The 15,488-nt window shown below is 50.6% G+C and overlaps 1 long non-coding RNA gene across 3 annotated transcripts; it reads right to left on the reverse strand.

The window, feature by feature from the left end:
* Positions 1-382: 382 nt before the first annotated feature.
* Positions 383-5,592, reverse strand: LOC123044651 (uncharacterized). 3 transcript variants are annotated; one of them, XR_006420222.1, is made up of 5 exons: positions 4,852-5,592; positions 4,524-4,580; positions 2,151-4,434; positions 1,706-1,956; positions 383-1,400 (listed from the first exon to the last, which is right to left on the reverse strand). It is a non-coding gene; the product is annotated as an uncharacterized lncRNA (long non-coding RNA). The 3 variants fall into 3 exon arrangements; XR_006420223.1 differs by lacking the exon at positions 383-1,400 and having other exon boundaries at positions 1,431-1,956; positions 2,151-2,948; positions 4,246-4,434; XR_006420221.1 differs by lacking the exon at positions 383-1,400 and having other exon boundaries at positions 1,432-1,956.
* Positions 5,593-15,488: the final 9,896 nt, after the last annotated feature.

Below are 15,488 nucleotides of genomic sequence, written 5' to 3' on the forward strand. Positions count from 1 at the left end.
TCCACCAGCTTTTATGCCAACCATGTTGGCCAACCTTGGCCCAAGCTTCGACTTCTTTGGCTGCAGATGCCTCGCTCACTCGGAAACACCATGACAGCCACCGTCCACCCTACCTTGCCTACCGACATGGTCGCCATTGCCGGCATCACTTTCCTATCCTGCCCCGGGTTGCCGACCACCTCTCTCCCGGGACCCGCTCCACAACTACACGGGAGCCGCAACTAGGGCTGCAAACGAGTCGAGCTCGAGCGAGTTGGAGTTGGCTCAACTCAACTCATATGAAAATTCGAGCGAGCTCAAACTAAGTGAAGCTCATGATCGAGCTGTAGAACATGATTCGTGCTCAGCTTGTAAGGATCTCGAGTCGATCTCGAGCTAGTTTCGAGCTAAATGAGACGGTAAGAATTATAAATCTATGGATGAAAAAAAGGTGAATATGCTGGGAACCTTTGCCAAAAATATAGGATATTTAACACATAGTCAGCCATGTGCCATAATTAGGCCTAAATCTTCTCTGCACTTAATTAAGTTTCCACGTTCGTTGGTAAATAAAATGGAGAAAATTATGGACAACATATATGGTAATAAATTATCTTATTTTCATATAATATATGGCATGATCATTTAACATAATGATATGTTGTCGAGCTATCGAGCTAAAATCGAGCGAGCCAACATTGGCTCAAGATCGGCTCGTTTCTCGGTTGAGCTACATAAAGTGTTCAAACTCAGCATGTTTCTTTTTGAGTCAATCTCGAGTCGAGTCAAAAAACGAGTCGATCTCGAGCGGCTCACGAGCCTCGAGCTTTTCTTGCAGCCCTAGCCGCAGCCAACCGTCCACCATCAGCACGCCACCACCCTGAAGCTTGACATGAGTACAACAGGAGTATATATATATGCTAGTGATTCAACATTAATCATGTCAAACATACATCGTTCGAATCTTCATGCACATTAAGCAAAATTGTTGATTTTTGCTACCTTTAAACCATTATTCGTATTCATCTTCGCTATCCTCCTCTTCGCCAACTATCTGTACCTTCCCTATCCAAGCTGGCCGCAACCATCAATGGCCCATCCGGGTCAAAATACCCCAACCTTCTACATACACACTATGATTTTTTAGGTATTCTTTGCTATTTTCTTCTCCTTTCAAAGTGTCCAAACAATAATATCAATGTAGAAGTAATTAGTGTAAACTCCATTATGCCCGCTCAGGACACAACGACCACAAACTCTGTCGTCTAGCCTACATGATGTGCGTCCACTCCCACAATTTTGCCCCTTACTCCGGCAAGGCCGCCATTACTTCCAAATATTTTGTCTGGATTATTTGCCATCAAGGAGAAATTGGCATACCACGCATGAACATATGTGATAGAAGTTCCTTTGATTTGACACTGCATAGGTAAGCAACATGAAAAATAAAAGATTATGCTTCTCATCTTCAGACTTCTGTAGTTTCGAAAAATGGCGATAACCATACCAAAAAATTTATACTCCCACCCATATTGAAAAAGATTCGTGCATTAAGGAACACCACAGAGTATGGAACCCAAAAAAAACTAACAACAAGCGACAACGACAGATGGCTGCCTTATTGTGTTGGAAGTGGGTGGCATGAGCTGTCGCATGGATGCACGAAACAGTCCCGACCATGCACATCTATCCGAGAAACATTGGGTCACAACAAGGGTGTTGGTACCTGGACCAACGACGCAATCACGTTGAGAAGTGTGCAATCCAACTTCTCGTGGCCATCCTCGAGCACTGCCTCGACACACTCCTCTAAACCCACCATGTGTTCCGAACGACATCCTCCCCGATTCCCCAGCGCGACGGCTGACCACCATAACTTCTCTAGAACGAACCTGTCCAAAGGCGCTGCCGACAACGTCATCCCTGTGGCGCTACTCCTTTCTTCTCGTGCCTCTTGCCCCATTCACCTCCTCCTTCCTATGAAGTTTTAGTAACAATGTACATTTCAGTAATCAGTAAAAAAATGCAGATTTTAGTACAAGAAAAATGAGTATCTTGACAAAGTTTTCGTAGAAATCAAATTACCGTACAATACAATATTTTAGTACCTACTAAAATAATAGTACAAGGGCAATCATCCGAATAATATCATCAGAAGTATGAAACTGAACCTTTATTTGCACCAGGTGACTACCCTTGTCATCTCAAGATCCAAGCCTCTCCTCTTGTCCTCTTCTCCAAGCATGCAGTGAAAACTGCTAAAAAAAATTAAATGCAGATGTACATTTGTGAGAAGAAATAGTGGATCTCAAACCAACCTTCATTAATAGATCTGTTTTGAACTATATGGTCGATTATGTACATGGTCCAGATTGGGTCATAATGAAAACTTAAATATTGGGTTAGCCTTTGCCATATGTTTTTTGAAGAAGAAAATCATAAGCATCAGCACCTACTACGTGGAAGACAAATCCCTTTAGAAAAGTTTGGCATGTAATTATGATATTATCCTAGCTTCTTTATGATTCAGAATTCAATAGTATTCATGCCAATATGAATAGCATCTACCTAGATAAATACCTGGACCAAAACTCAATGAAGAATAACATTAGTGCAAACTAAACATGAAAATTTTGAACTCCCTGACTTTATGTCAGTACAGTAGTAATAGTAGTACAAGCGATGGCAAAAAATGTAACTCTCAAGGTGCATATAGATATGCTACTATCTTGCTGCTAGAAAATGTAGCGATCAAAGTACACACACACACACACACACACACACACACACACACACGCACACGCACACACACACACACACACACACACACACACACACATATATATATATATATATATATATATATGCTATTGTCTTGTTGTTAAATAGACTGCTTCGTTTGTTAGCTAGATCAGGAAGTCTAAGCTTTCCAACGGTTCCAATCTGGAAGCACAATAAGACCTCATAGCCTATAAAAAGAAAAGAAAAAAAGATCAAACCATTGGCGAGAACTTCTGATTGAAGCTCTGAGAAAGCTCTAATTTATTTGTAATTTGCATAGAAATAAAATCAATCAAACTGGAAAACATCAATTTAGGCTGGGTATGCACTACATCTTGATATAAGCATGCTTTTAGTTTGTATCGCCAGGTTCCAAGTTTGCATTGCGAAAATAAAATCATCAAGATGAACCTCATGTCTGGAACGACCTGCCATGACTTGGGAGCTGATTGTGTGTGCACCAAGTCCAGCAGCAGACAAGCGACACTGGCATTTCTAAATATTGTTGAAAGCGTGTATGGCAACCGTTCACCAGATATCAAATCCATACATAATAGGAAATAACCTGGATTCGGAACATTACCTGGTCGTCTCTAGAATTTCACCGTCATAATGAACATGCAAAAAAAGCAAACACAAATAGAAGAATGGCCAAAGATAATACTGACCAACAGGAGATGGTCACATGTTTTTTGAATATTTACATCACCTTGTCAAAGCAAGATAGACAGGTAGATAGGAGAGCCAACCCTCAGCTGCTAAGCTGGCCATGAAATTTTATATGCATAGCAACAAGATGACCATAGCATATTGGGAGAAAAAAAATACATAGACATTTTCATTATTTACTGGAAAAAATTAAAACTGAATAAGCCCTTTTATTACTGTTGTCCAGAAAGTACTGAATTAACCGGCTCTACTCCCTCCCCGACCAAGTCCTTTTATTACTTCTGTTCAGAAAGAAGTCATTTTTCCAAATGAATCACATACTAACTTCTCCTAAATCGATTTAGACAAAGCATGAATAACCAAATAATATTCAGATAGAAACATTCATTTCTTATCCCAAACCATTGATGCAAAATGCAGAACCAACAGTGTTAAAGAGTGGAGAAGGAGAAAGCTCACCACCTTATATCACCAAAAGGACGAACACGTATGACGTATGGGGCTTACCGCTTAAATATAAATGCGTTAAGAAATTAAGGAAGAAATCGTCTAATGCACTACATCATTTCAAAATCAATTAACTATGTACTCCTTTATGTTGCCGGATTTTGGATGACGTTCTTCCTAATTTAGCGACGGATTTTGTCGAAAAATAATAATAATAACCCTATAAATTCAAGAAATTTCTGTCCATGTTATTCAATTTCTGCTATATGCAACAGATTTACAATCTGACAATTGTTAAATCAGCCAAACCAAACATTGCTAAATTGGCAGCCAGACTGAATAAGATGTAAGTGAGATATCCTTTTGCACCTTGTCCACATTGCTGATGGAGAAGGCGAGGAGGTGGTGCCGATGAGCTTGTTCTGCCCGGCCAGCCCTACGGACTCCTCACCTCAAGCACCCCGCCACAAGCATCTCAGTTATCTTGTGGACCCGACCACTTCTCTACGATGCCCACAGACCCGCCCCCTCCATCCCAGAGGAGAACATCACCGCCATCTGCATAAGGTTGTCGGAGCCCTCTGTCAGCTAAAATATTTCATAAATAAGCAATGCGGGAATTTTTTGTATATAAATGAGTAGCTGACTTGAGTATATGTTGAAGTAGGAATGTTGCACGATGATTAATTTAGTGAAGCGCACACCTGCACATGCACGAACAGATCAGTCTTGGAAATTGTTTGTCGAGTAGCTAGAAATTTCCATTCACTCTAGCTACTCAGCACATCCTAGTATTTGGTGATTTTAGCAGCATGCAATCTGTAGCATTCAGATTGGCAGACATGTATGCGAGGTGTTAAGGTTCAAAATCGGAAGATCCACAAAACATAAGAGGAGAACTCAAAATTGTAGGTTCGCACACCATCACACAGTATGAACTGAAGAAAAACAGAGAGGTGGGAGATAACGAGGTACCTGTGATGTCAGGGTGCTCCATACTGTACATGAGCCAGTGCATCAATTGAAGCAAGATATACGAGCAAACAGGTATCTGTCCACTCATATGCAACAAACAAGATTCAGAAAAAGCACCATTTCAGTTAGGTCTCTCATTCGCTGGAATCCCTGCGGGCTGCGGCACGTCATCCTCGGGTCGTTTGGCGTTTGCTGGGCAGAAGAAATAATGCGCATTGGCGCCCTGAGAAGCAGGCTTGGTCTAGGAGCTGGCGCTCCTGTCCAGGCGAGCCCTCTCAGTCTCGAGGGCCTGGAGCACGGTGTCCTCCTTGCAGGCGTACATGGCGCCGAGCCAGTGCCCCTGTCCTTGTGGCAGCGCACGACCTACTCCTCGGCCTCGCGGATGCAATCGTTCAGGTTCAGCTCCGCACATCAGCAGGGCTTCACACGCTTGTGGGGATCCCATGGTCATCGACCTTGGCCGGAGATGGCGCGGTGGCGGGCTGACATAGAGGACACTAACCCGAGGGGCCGGGGTCGGTGTCGGGCTCCGCGGTGCCGAGGCGACCTTGCGGTAAGACGTGCTGGCAGCGATGGGCCGGCCAGGATCCGGAGTCATGGTGGCGGTGGCTGTCGAGAGGGAGACCGACATGGACACTCAGGGCAGGATGATGGTGCTGGGGAGATCGATCGATGGGGGGGAGTAGTCGGTGGGTGGGGATGAACCGTAATTTTCTTGCGGTCGCGGGTCATGTGCGTGTGGGCCGTGCGTGAAGTTCGATCGCTCGGTTGGGTCGTGTGTGCGCGTTGGTGGGTGTACAAGTAAGTTTTTTTTTCCGGGACGAGAGGACGAGATGGACAAAGGGTGGGGCAAGATGTGGTCGGTTGGCAGGAAAATGAACGCATTAGGAGTAGAGACAAAAGACATAGATGGATGCATTAGGAAAGTTAGGATTTAGAATTAATTGTCATGAAATTGAATTTTATTGATTGATAACGTGCTATCCTTTCTTGCCCTTTGTAACATGTCTAGTTTGGAAATTCTAAAAAGGTTATTCAAATGGCTATGAGTGAACTGTTAGGCCCTGTCCCTGGCGACGGCCCGAGCTCCCCGCCGCGGGTGCCCGTGGCTCCGGCCACCGAGGGCTGGGAAGTGGTTCGGCGCGGTGCTTGGCCCTCCCCGGCGCGGACGGGGCCGGCCCTAGGGGTCGGCGCGGCGGTGGCGCCTGTGGGGGGGCGTTTCTGGTCACTGGCTGCGCTTGACTCGGAGGATGAGGAAGACGAGGGTGCGGAGGACGAGGACCGCGATGTGCTGCCGGAGAGGCTGTCGCTTGGCGATTTCGTGGCCCGTGCGCAAGCGGAGGGGAGCGGCGCCGCGAGGGAGCGCCGCCGTTTCGCTCCGGGCGGCAGGGGCTCGCGTGTGACCGCCGTCCGTGCGTGGAGACCTTCCCTGTCCACGGACAGGGGCTCGGCGTCCCCTGGGGACGCCGCGCAGGGCATTCGGGCGAAGGCGGCGATGGCTCTCTTGGCTCCGTTGGAGTCGGTGGAGGAGTGGCCGGGCCTGCCGGCGCCGGCGTCGGCCGATAGGGGGCAGGCGGCGGCGGCTGCCCCGCTGGCGGTGGCGGACGGATCGGCCTCTCGGCTGGCTAGGGTTGCCGGTCCCGGGCCCGGAGGAGAGGTGGGCCGGGCGGCTAGCTATTTGGCCCACCCGCCTAGGCTGAAGGGGACTGGTGTCGGCCCAACCGCGGGGGGGGGCCTGTGCTCCCGTCGGGAGTGGGGGGCAGGCTTCATCTGGGCCTGTGGGGCATGCCCGGCCCGCCCTGGGCCTGCCTCGGCCTCGGCCCAGGAATGGCGCTTATATATGGCTCCGGCACGGGTGCCGCGACCCCTCATTAGGATTTCCCGCAGCCAAATCTGAGGTGCGGCGCTGGGCTCACCTTGCTCGCATTATCCACCCTGTTCCCCCCCTGCCCCTCTCCATTTCGTTTGCGGCGGCGGTGATGAGCGGGCGGCGTGCGGAGAAGAGGCCCATGGAGCCCCCGATCTCGGATGGGGAACGGCGGCGCGAGCGAGATCTGCGGGACAGGGCGAAGAAGGAGATGCGTGCGCGGTCAAGCGGACGAGGTGAGCGGAGCACAGAGCAAGAGGGGCGAGAGGGGGATTGGGGTCCTCCTCCCCCGTGGTGGATCCAGCAACAAGAGCGCAGGAAGAAGAAGAAGGAGATGGCGCGGCGCAGGGAGCTCGAGCGCAAGTCCGTGGATCTCCCCAACTATGGTGGTGGCCATGGGGATCCCTTGACCAAGAAGCCAAGGGCGGCGACCGAACCTCTGGCGGTGGCTCTCCCCCCGGGAGCGAAGGGTACGGCGCGTGAGCCCATCCCGGTGGAGGACGCGTCGGAGGCGCCGGAGGTGGAGTGCTTCAAGTGCGGGCGGCTTGGGCACTACCAGTCCAAGTGCAAGTTTCAGCCACTGTGCGTGCTTTGCAAGGAAGAAGGGCACGCTTCTGCGTACTGTCCGACGCGGGGCTGGCAGCCTAGTCTGCAGATCATGGGGAGTGCCATTTCTGGTGAAGGGTTTTTCTGCCTGCAGTTTGAAGAGGAGGCGGAGGATGAGTGCCCCCCGAGGCTCTCGGTAGGCAACGCTGCGATCCTGTCTGCAGAGCCGGGCCGTCTGAACCTGCGGACCCTCAAGCAGGAGCTCAAGCACATGGTCACCGGGGATTGGGACTGGCAAGTCACCCAAGTTGGTGGCGACAACTTCATGGTGGAGTTCCCCTCCGCTGATCTTCTCCACATGGCTCGGACTAGTGGGAAGCTGTTCCTCTCCATCAATGACATCACTGCTAGGGTGCGTGATGTGGCCCATGAGGTGGTTCCCCCGTTGGTTATGCCAGAAGCTTGGGTGCGGCTTCACGGGATCCCGGAGAAACATCGCAAGACCGAGCGTATCAAGGAGGCGTTCAAGATGCTGGGCCGGCCAATCGTGGTGGATGAGCTCTCCATCATCAAAGTGGGCCCGGTGAGGATGAAATTGGCCTGCAAGTCTCCGGCCAAGCTAAACGGCACGGTGGAGGTGTGGTTCAACCACGAAGGTTATCAGATCAGAGTCGAGCTGGAGCAGCCCTCGCGCAGGTTGGTGCCTGGCGGAGGGGCTCCGGGGGCGGGTCCCTCCGCTCCGCCGCCTGACAACCACAACGGCAACAGCGGGCATCACAAGGCTGGCCCCACTGCGGACAATCCCTCCAAGGCTGCTGCCAATGGTGCGGGTCTGCCCAAGGCTGCGGTGGTGGTGCCATCGAAGGGTGTGGCTGGCTCTGAAGCAAAAGCCGACGGCCAAGACACGGTGATGTGCGAGGTGGCAGATGAACAGGAAGACAGTATGCAAGACACGTCCATTGATACGGAGACATGGGAGAAGCTGGGCGTGCTCGTGACTCAGGATACGGCGGTGAGCCTTCACCCCCTCGCTCGCTCCCTGGACTCGTCCTTTGAGGTGCTGGGTGAGCAAGTGAACCTGCCTCTGGTGGCCATGGAGACCGCGGCCGCGCCTGCCTCCCCGCAGCCTGTTGGGGGTACGGGGTTGGAGTGTGTCCCCTTGGATGCGGAACCCACTCCGGCCTCCGAGCGGCGTCTGTCAAGCGGCTCCAGGCGCCAGAACAAGAAGACAGCTGGGAGGAAGACTGTGAGAAAGCATGCGGAGGCGGCTGCAGCGGGATCAGGGTCAGCGTTGGGTGGTGAACTGGGGGCGGAGCTGGCGGCATCGGGGCCGGCGTCCAAGGCCAAGCGTACAAGGGCAACTCCGGTGGCGTCTCGGGCTCCTAGCGTGCGTGCCAAGGCCAAGCTAGGGGACATGACGTCTCTGGAAAGCGCCAAGCTCCGTGCGGCAGATAAAAACATGGATGTTGCAGGTAACCCGTCACCCTCTTTCAAGATCCTGAATGCTTTTTCCGATGATCATCTTGCTGAGATCCTCCATGATAGCGGAGTTGCGGTAGATGATACGCAGTTAGACATTATTTCGCTTGTGAGAGCGCGTGAAGAAGCTCAGGCTGCCCTCGCGGCTGCGGCTGCCAGGGAAGCACAGATCCAGCCCGTGGATGGCGGGTCTGCGGCACCAGTAGGGGCTGGTGTTGTCACGGTGCCCACCGAGGGAGACGAGGCCTGGATGGCCTCGGACCTGCCCTCTTCCAGCCGAGCTCCGGCTCGGAAACGAGTGGCCAAGGCGGTGAGCTCACGTGGAGTTCGCCTGCGCAATCGAATAATCTGATGAGGTACCTTTTCTGGAACATTCGTGGGTGTGGGCATTCGGGTCGGCGTACGCAGCTGCGTGAGTACATGTCTAAAGAACGCATCGACTGCGTTGCGCTCCAAGAGACGATTAAGGTTGATTTTTCGTATAGAGACCTAGTTGCGTACGACCCTCTGCTGCGTTTTGATTGGTTCTGGTCTCCTTCGGTGGGCCTCTCTGGCGGCCAACTGATGGGTTGTAATAAGGATGCTTTCGATGTCGTTTCGTGGGAATCTGGTGTGTTTTATATCGCTGCCACTGTGAGACACCGGGTTTCTCTGGCATCGTGGGTCATCGTTAGTGTATATGGGCCGGCTAATCATGTGCGTTCTGCTGAGTTCTTGGGAGAACTCACAGCGCTGGTGGGGGCCAAACAAGCGTCTAACTTACCAGTTTTGGTGGGTGGTGATTTTAACTTGATCCGCTCGGGGCGAACAAGAACAATGACAACATTGATTGGGCTAGGGTGTCCCTGTTCAATAATGCCATCGCGGCAGCGGCCCTTAGAGAAATTGCGCGTACTGGGGCTAGATACACGTGGACGAACAAGCAGCGGGATCCAGTGCGCTGTGTCCTTGATCGTGTCTTCTGTTCTTGCGACTGGGAGGCTCTTTTCCCCCTGTGTACCCTCGTGGCTGAGACACGCATTGGATCAGACCACGTCCCGCTGGTTCTCTCCTCAGGGGAGGAGAGTAAACGCCGAAGCCGTAGGTTCTTTTTCGAGACAGCGTGGTTTGAACACGAAGGTTTCGGCCAACTTGTCTTGAACCGTTGGTCCCTGATAGGTAATCAGGTCGGTCGTCAGCGAGGACCAGTCGAGTTTTGGTCCTCGGCGGCCGCTGCCTTGCGGGCTTTCCTCAGGGGATGGGGAGCCAATCATGGCAGTGAGTCTAAACGGGCCAGGGAGCGCATAGTTGGCGAAATTGCCCTCCTTGACGCCCAGGCGGACGTTAGACCCTTCTCAGGGGACGAGTGGGAGCTTAGATACCACTTGGAGAATCAAGTCTTGGCTATTCTCAGAGAGGAGGAGGAATATTGGCGCCGTAGGGGCGGCGTCAAGTGGGTCGTCAAAGGCGACGCCAACACGGGATACTTCCACGCGTACGCTAACGGGCGGAAACGCAAAAGCACGATTCTTAGGCTGCAGTCCGAGGGCGGTACTCTGGTCACCCAAAACGAGATAGTTGCACACATTTTTGCCTTCTTTGTGGAGCTGCTGGGTACGGCTGAAACAAAGAATTTAAGCCTCAGGGAGGACTTGTGGGGTTGGCACGAGCGGGTCTCGCAACAGGAAAACGACGCCTTGATGGTGTCCTTTTCACCCCAAGAACTCGACCGCGCGTTAGCAGGGATGAAGAACGACACGGCCCCTGGGCCGGATGGTTGGCCGGTGGAGTTCTTCAAACGGTTTTGGCCGTCGCTCAAGGACTTGTTCCTTGCGATCCTCAATGGGTTTGCCCTAGGTACGGTGGACCTGGCAAGGCTCAACTACGGTGCTATCTGCTTGATCCCCAAGGTTAAAGGGGCTGATACTATTAAGCAGTTCCGGCCGATCACGCTCATTAACGTCCCTTTCAAGATATGCGCGAAAGCCTACGCATCCAGGTTAGCACCGGTCGCTCAACGTGTTATTAGCAAAAGCCAGACCGCTTTCCTGAAAAACAGGAACATTCTGGAGGGGCCTATAGCACTCACAGAGGTAATTCATGAGGTGAAGCGTACGCATGGACAGGGTGTCATTCTCAAACTCGATTTTGAGAAAGCGTACGACCGAGTAAACTGGGAGTTTATTCGGGAGGTCCTCCTCAAAAGGGTTTTGAGGCAGGGTTTGTTCACCGGATCATGCACCTGATCTCGAGTGGCAACACTTCGGTCATAGTCAATGGTGACATGGGCAAATTCTTCCGCAACCGGAAAGGACTGCGACAAGGCGACCCCATTTCCCCCCTAGTTTTTAATTTTGTGGCGGACGCCTTGGCAGCTATGTTGTCCAAAGCAAGGGAGGCTGGACACATTACAGGGCTGGTGCCACACCTCATCCCAGGTGGGGTGACGCACCTCCAATACGCTGACGACACTCTGTTGCTCTTCAATCCGGACGACCATAGCATTGCCTCGATTAAGTTACTGCTACTAGCTTTTGAGCTCCTCTCCGGACTCAAGATCAACTTTCATAAAAGCGAGGTCTTCACCATGGGGCTTGACGGCCTGCAAAGCACTCGTGTCGCCAACCTGCTTAATTGTAAGCTGGGGAGCTTTACAATTAAGTACCTTGGGCTCCCTATATCGCACCGCAAACTCTCTATAGTAGAGTGGGAGCCTCTTTACGGGAAAGTGGCCAACAGAGTAAGTCCGTGGCGTGGGAGATTCCTGTCGTCTGCCGCTAGGCTCATCCTGACGAACTCGAGTCTCTCCTCCCTCCCTCTCTTCACGATGAGGATGTTCTTACTAGCTAACGGTGTGCACGCCAAACTAGACACACCTAGAGCTCGGTTCTTTTGGGAAGGAGCCGGAGTTAAGAAGAAGTATCACCTAGTTAAGTGGGCATCAGTCTGCAGGCCTAAAGAATTGGGCGGATTGGAATTCTCAACTCCAAACTGATGAATGTGGCTCTCCTTGCCAAATGGTGGTGGAGGCTGGCCCAAGATGAGTCGGGGCTTTGGGCAAGCCTGTTAAAAGCTAAGTACTTCCCAAACGGGAACCCTTTTTCTGCCTCGGCCAACGGTTCCTCGTTCTGGAGAGGGCTCCAAGCGATGCGCCCGGCCTTTGACTTAGGGGCCAAATTTTTGGTTAGCAATGGTCAATCTACCAGGTTCTGGCTTGACCACTGGCTCGGTGATTCTCCTTTGCGGCAAAGTCATCCCACCTTGTATAGGTTAGCCACTGACACTAACATCCTAGTAGGGGAGGCTCTCCGGACCGTCCCTCCGGCGATTCACTTCATGCGGCCCCTGTTGATCGCGGAGCGCGCGTCCTGGAACGAGCTAAACCAGTTGATTGGGGTCAACCGACTAGGCACAATGAGGGACACGATAGAATGGAGCCTGACAGCTTCGAAGAAATTTTCGTGCAAGTCCCTGTACTACAAGCTCACTGAAGGGCCTGTTCTGGATATAGCTAAGGAGCTTTGGAAGGCAAGCCTGCCTCTGAAGATCAAAATCTTCATGTGGCAAATGCTCCGGAACCGGCTGCCTACGTCGGACAACGTGGCCAAGCGCAATGGCCCGGCAGACGGTACATGCGCGCTGTGTGGTCTGGATGAGGATGCCAACCACGTGCTCTTTAGGTGTCACTTGGCCAGGTTTGCCTGGAGTGCGGTGCGGGAGGCCTTCTACGTGGACTGGAACCCAGCATCGGGACACCAACTTGCCTCCCTTCTTAAGACCACTCATGGGACCTCACGTAGGATAGCTTGGCGTTGCGTAGGGGCGCTGCTTTGGTCTATCTGGACGACACGAAACAAGTTTACGATTGAGAAAAAATTCCCTCACCACCCCGCGGATGTCATCTTCAAATGTCACTTGTTTTTGTAGGTGTGGACACCCCTGGGGAAGGAGCGCGATGCTGAGCGCATGTCAGCAGCTATGGCGAGCATCAAGGAGATCCAGGCGAAGGCAAGACAGGAGCCAGCAAGCTGACGAGGATTTCCGAGGGTCTTTTGGGGGCATGATAGTTTGGTTGAAGCGTTCTGCTCCTCATGGTATTATGTAATTCGTGATGAGTCGAACCTTTTGTTTCGCATTGAGCCGTGCGGGGCTCGTCAGAACTTGATCTTTGATCTTTGTTTCCCGCTTTTCGTTTAGTTGGTGCTCTATGTACTTCTGGCCTATGGGCTTTATTAATTTAAAGCCGGACGCCTCCAGCGTCTACGTTCCAAAAAAAAATTCTAAAAAGGTTAGGGAAGTTTTTATTGTGATGGTAAAAAAACCAACATGAAGAGATATGATGGTGGGATGTAAGATGAAAATAAACCAGACGAAAAAAATCAGCGAAAATAAACCGTGCGGACTATTCACCAACTGCTCCATTAGGAGTAGAGATTATATATAACTCACGGACTCGATTACATAGAGGGATCACAAAGCAAAACTCAAAACTAATTCATACCAAAACTTTATTCTACTAGATCAAGATATTACCCAAAGGATCAAACTAAGTAAAACGGTAAAGATAGGAGTGTGATGGTGATATGATACCGGGGCAACTCCCCCAAGCTTGGCAGTTGCCAAGGGGAGTGCCCATACCCATGTGATTATGTCCTCGGAGGTGGTGAAGAAGGAGTTGTTGATGATGTAGGCTTGTCGTCCGTCTTCCAAGGCATAGGCTCACCATCATAGAAGGATGATCGAGTCTCCGGGATCCTCAAATCTGCAGCCAAACTCATTCTCTTGAATCTATATTCATACTCACAGTTTTGGTTTTGTAGGTCATAGATCTGGGCTTGGAGGTGCTCGATTTTCTCATGAAGCTTGAAGATGGTCTCCCCAATGTTCTTGGCGTCCAGCTTATGGTTGTTGGTGAATTCCGAGATCATCATCTGGCTGGCGTTAAGTCCGCGCTCCACCATCCCTTGGCACTTGAAAACTTGATGTTCCATCGCTTCGAGCTTTGTCTCCACGCTTCCAGTACTCCTTGGTCCCTCCACATCGCGGATGTGTAGCACCCCCTCATGCATATCAATGGTTTGAGGGTGATGCAGCACCTCCGCGAGATAGGGTTTGATAACCCTCTCGAAAAACTTGTCCTTGGGAGCGCTTGAAGACGTCATGGTGCTCTAGATCTGTCACAAAAATAGCTCGAAACGAAAACAGAAGATTTTTGCGTGATACGGTGGTCAAAACCTTCGGGAGATTATATAATGAATTTTTACCGACCAAAAGAAATATCGTGCAAGAAAACGGGGTCCGGAGAGCACACGAGGTGCCCACGAGGCAGGGGGCGCGCCCAGTAGGGGTGGGCGCGCCCTCCACCCTCGTGGATGCCTCGTGTCCTTCCCAGACTACTTCTTATTTTCCTATTTTCTTAAATATTCCAAAACGGAGAAAAATTGCTATTAGAACTTGAAAGTGCAACTATCCCTAGGTGGTTTTGGTAATTCCTAACAACATATAGCTCATTGAGCTAATGCTATTTCAAGATGAATATTTCAGGAAAGCTCAATGATTGGCATGGCATGGATGAGAAAAGTGGACCCCTCAAAATGCTAAGGACAAAAGGATTGGCTCAAATTCAAAGCTCAAGACTCTACATTTTATATTTTAGTGATCTAAGATCACATTGAGTCTATAGGAAAAGCCAATACTATCAAGGAGGGATGAGGTGTTGCTTAATGGCTTACTTGCTCAAAATGCTTAGTGATATGCTCCAAAGCCCTCAACTACTTTCTCACATCCACATATGACCTAAATCAAAAGTCAAACTTGGCCCCACCGATTCTTTCTATCCGGCGCCACCGAGTTCAGATGTCATAGCCACTGCCACAAACCCTAGGCAAATCGGTCTCACAGATAGGGATCTCGGTCTCACCGAGATGGGATTGTAATCTCTCTGTTTCCCTTCGTAATGTTCCGGTACCACTCAGATGAGCGATCGGTCCCACCGAGATTGCAATGTAAACTCCCTGTCTCCCTTTCATAACATTTTGGTCTCACCGAAATGAGCGAACTGGTCCCACCGAGTTTACCTGACCAACTCTCTGGTTAGCTTATTACCAAAATCGGTCCCACCGAGTTTGTGTAATTGGTCTCACCGAGATTACGTTATTCCCTAACCCTAACCATATCGGTCTTACCGAGTTGCATGTCGGTCCCACCGAAAATCCTAACGGTCACTAGATTTGCTGAATCGGTCTGACCGAGTTTCTCAATTCGGTCTCACCGAGTTTGACAAGTTGTGTGTAACGGTTAGATTTTGTGTGGAGGATATATATACCCCTCCACCTCCTCTTCATTCATGGAGAGAGCCATCAGAACGAACCTACACTTCCAGCATACATTTTCTGAGAGAGAACCACCTACACTTGTTTTGAGGCCAAGATATTCCATTCTTACCATATGAATCTTGATCTCTAGCCTTCCCCATGTTGCTTTCCACCCAAATCTTCTTTCCACCAAATCCAAATCCTGTGAGAGAGAGTTGAGTGTTGGGGAGACTATCATTTGAAGCACAAGAGCAAGGAGTTCATCATCAACACACCATTTGTTACTTCTTGGAGAGTGGTGTCTCCTGGATTGGCTAGGTGTCACTTGGGAGCCTTTGACAAGATTGTGGAGTTGAACCAAGGAGTTTGTAAGGGCAAGGAGATCGCCTATTTCGTGAAGATCTACGGCTAGTGAGGCAAGTCCTTCGTGGGTGACGACCATGGTGGGATAG

This window comes from Triticum aestivum, chromosome 2B (assembly GCF_018294505.1).
Source record: "Triticum aestivum cultivar Chinese Spring chromosome 2B, IWGSC CS RefSeq v2.1, whole genome shotgun sequence".
In the NCBI taxonomy this organism is placed as follows: Eukaryota; Viridiplantae; Streptophyta; class Magnoliopsida; order Poales; family Poaceae; genus Triticum; species Triticum aestivum.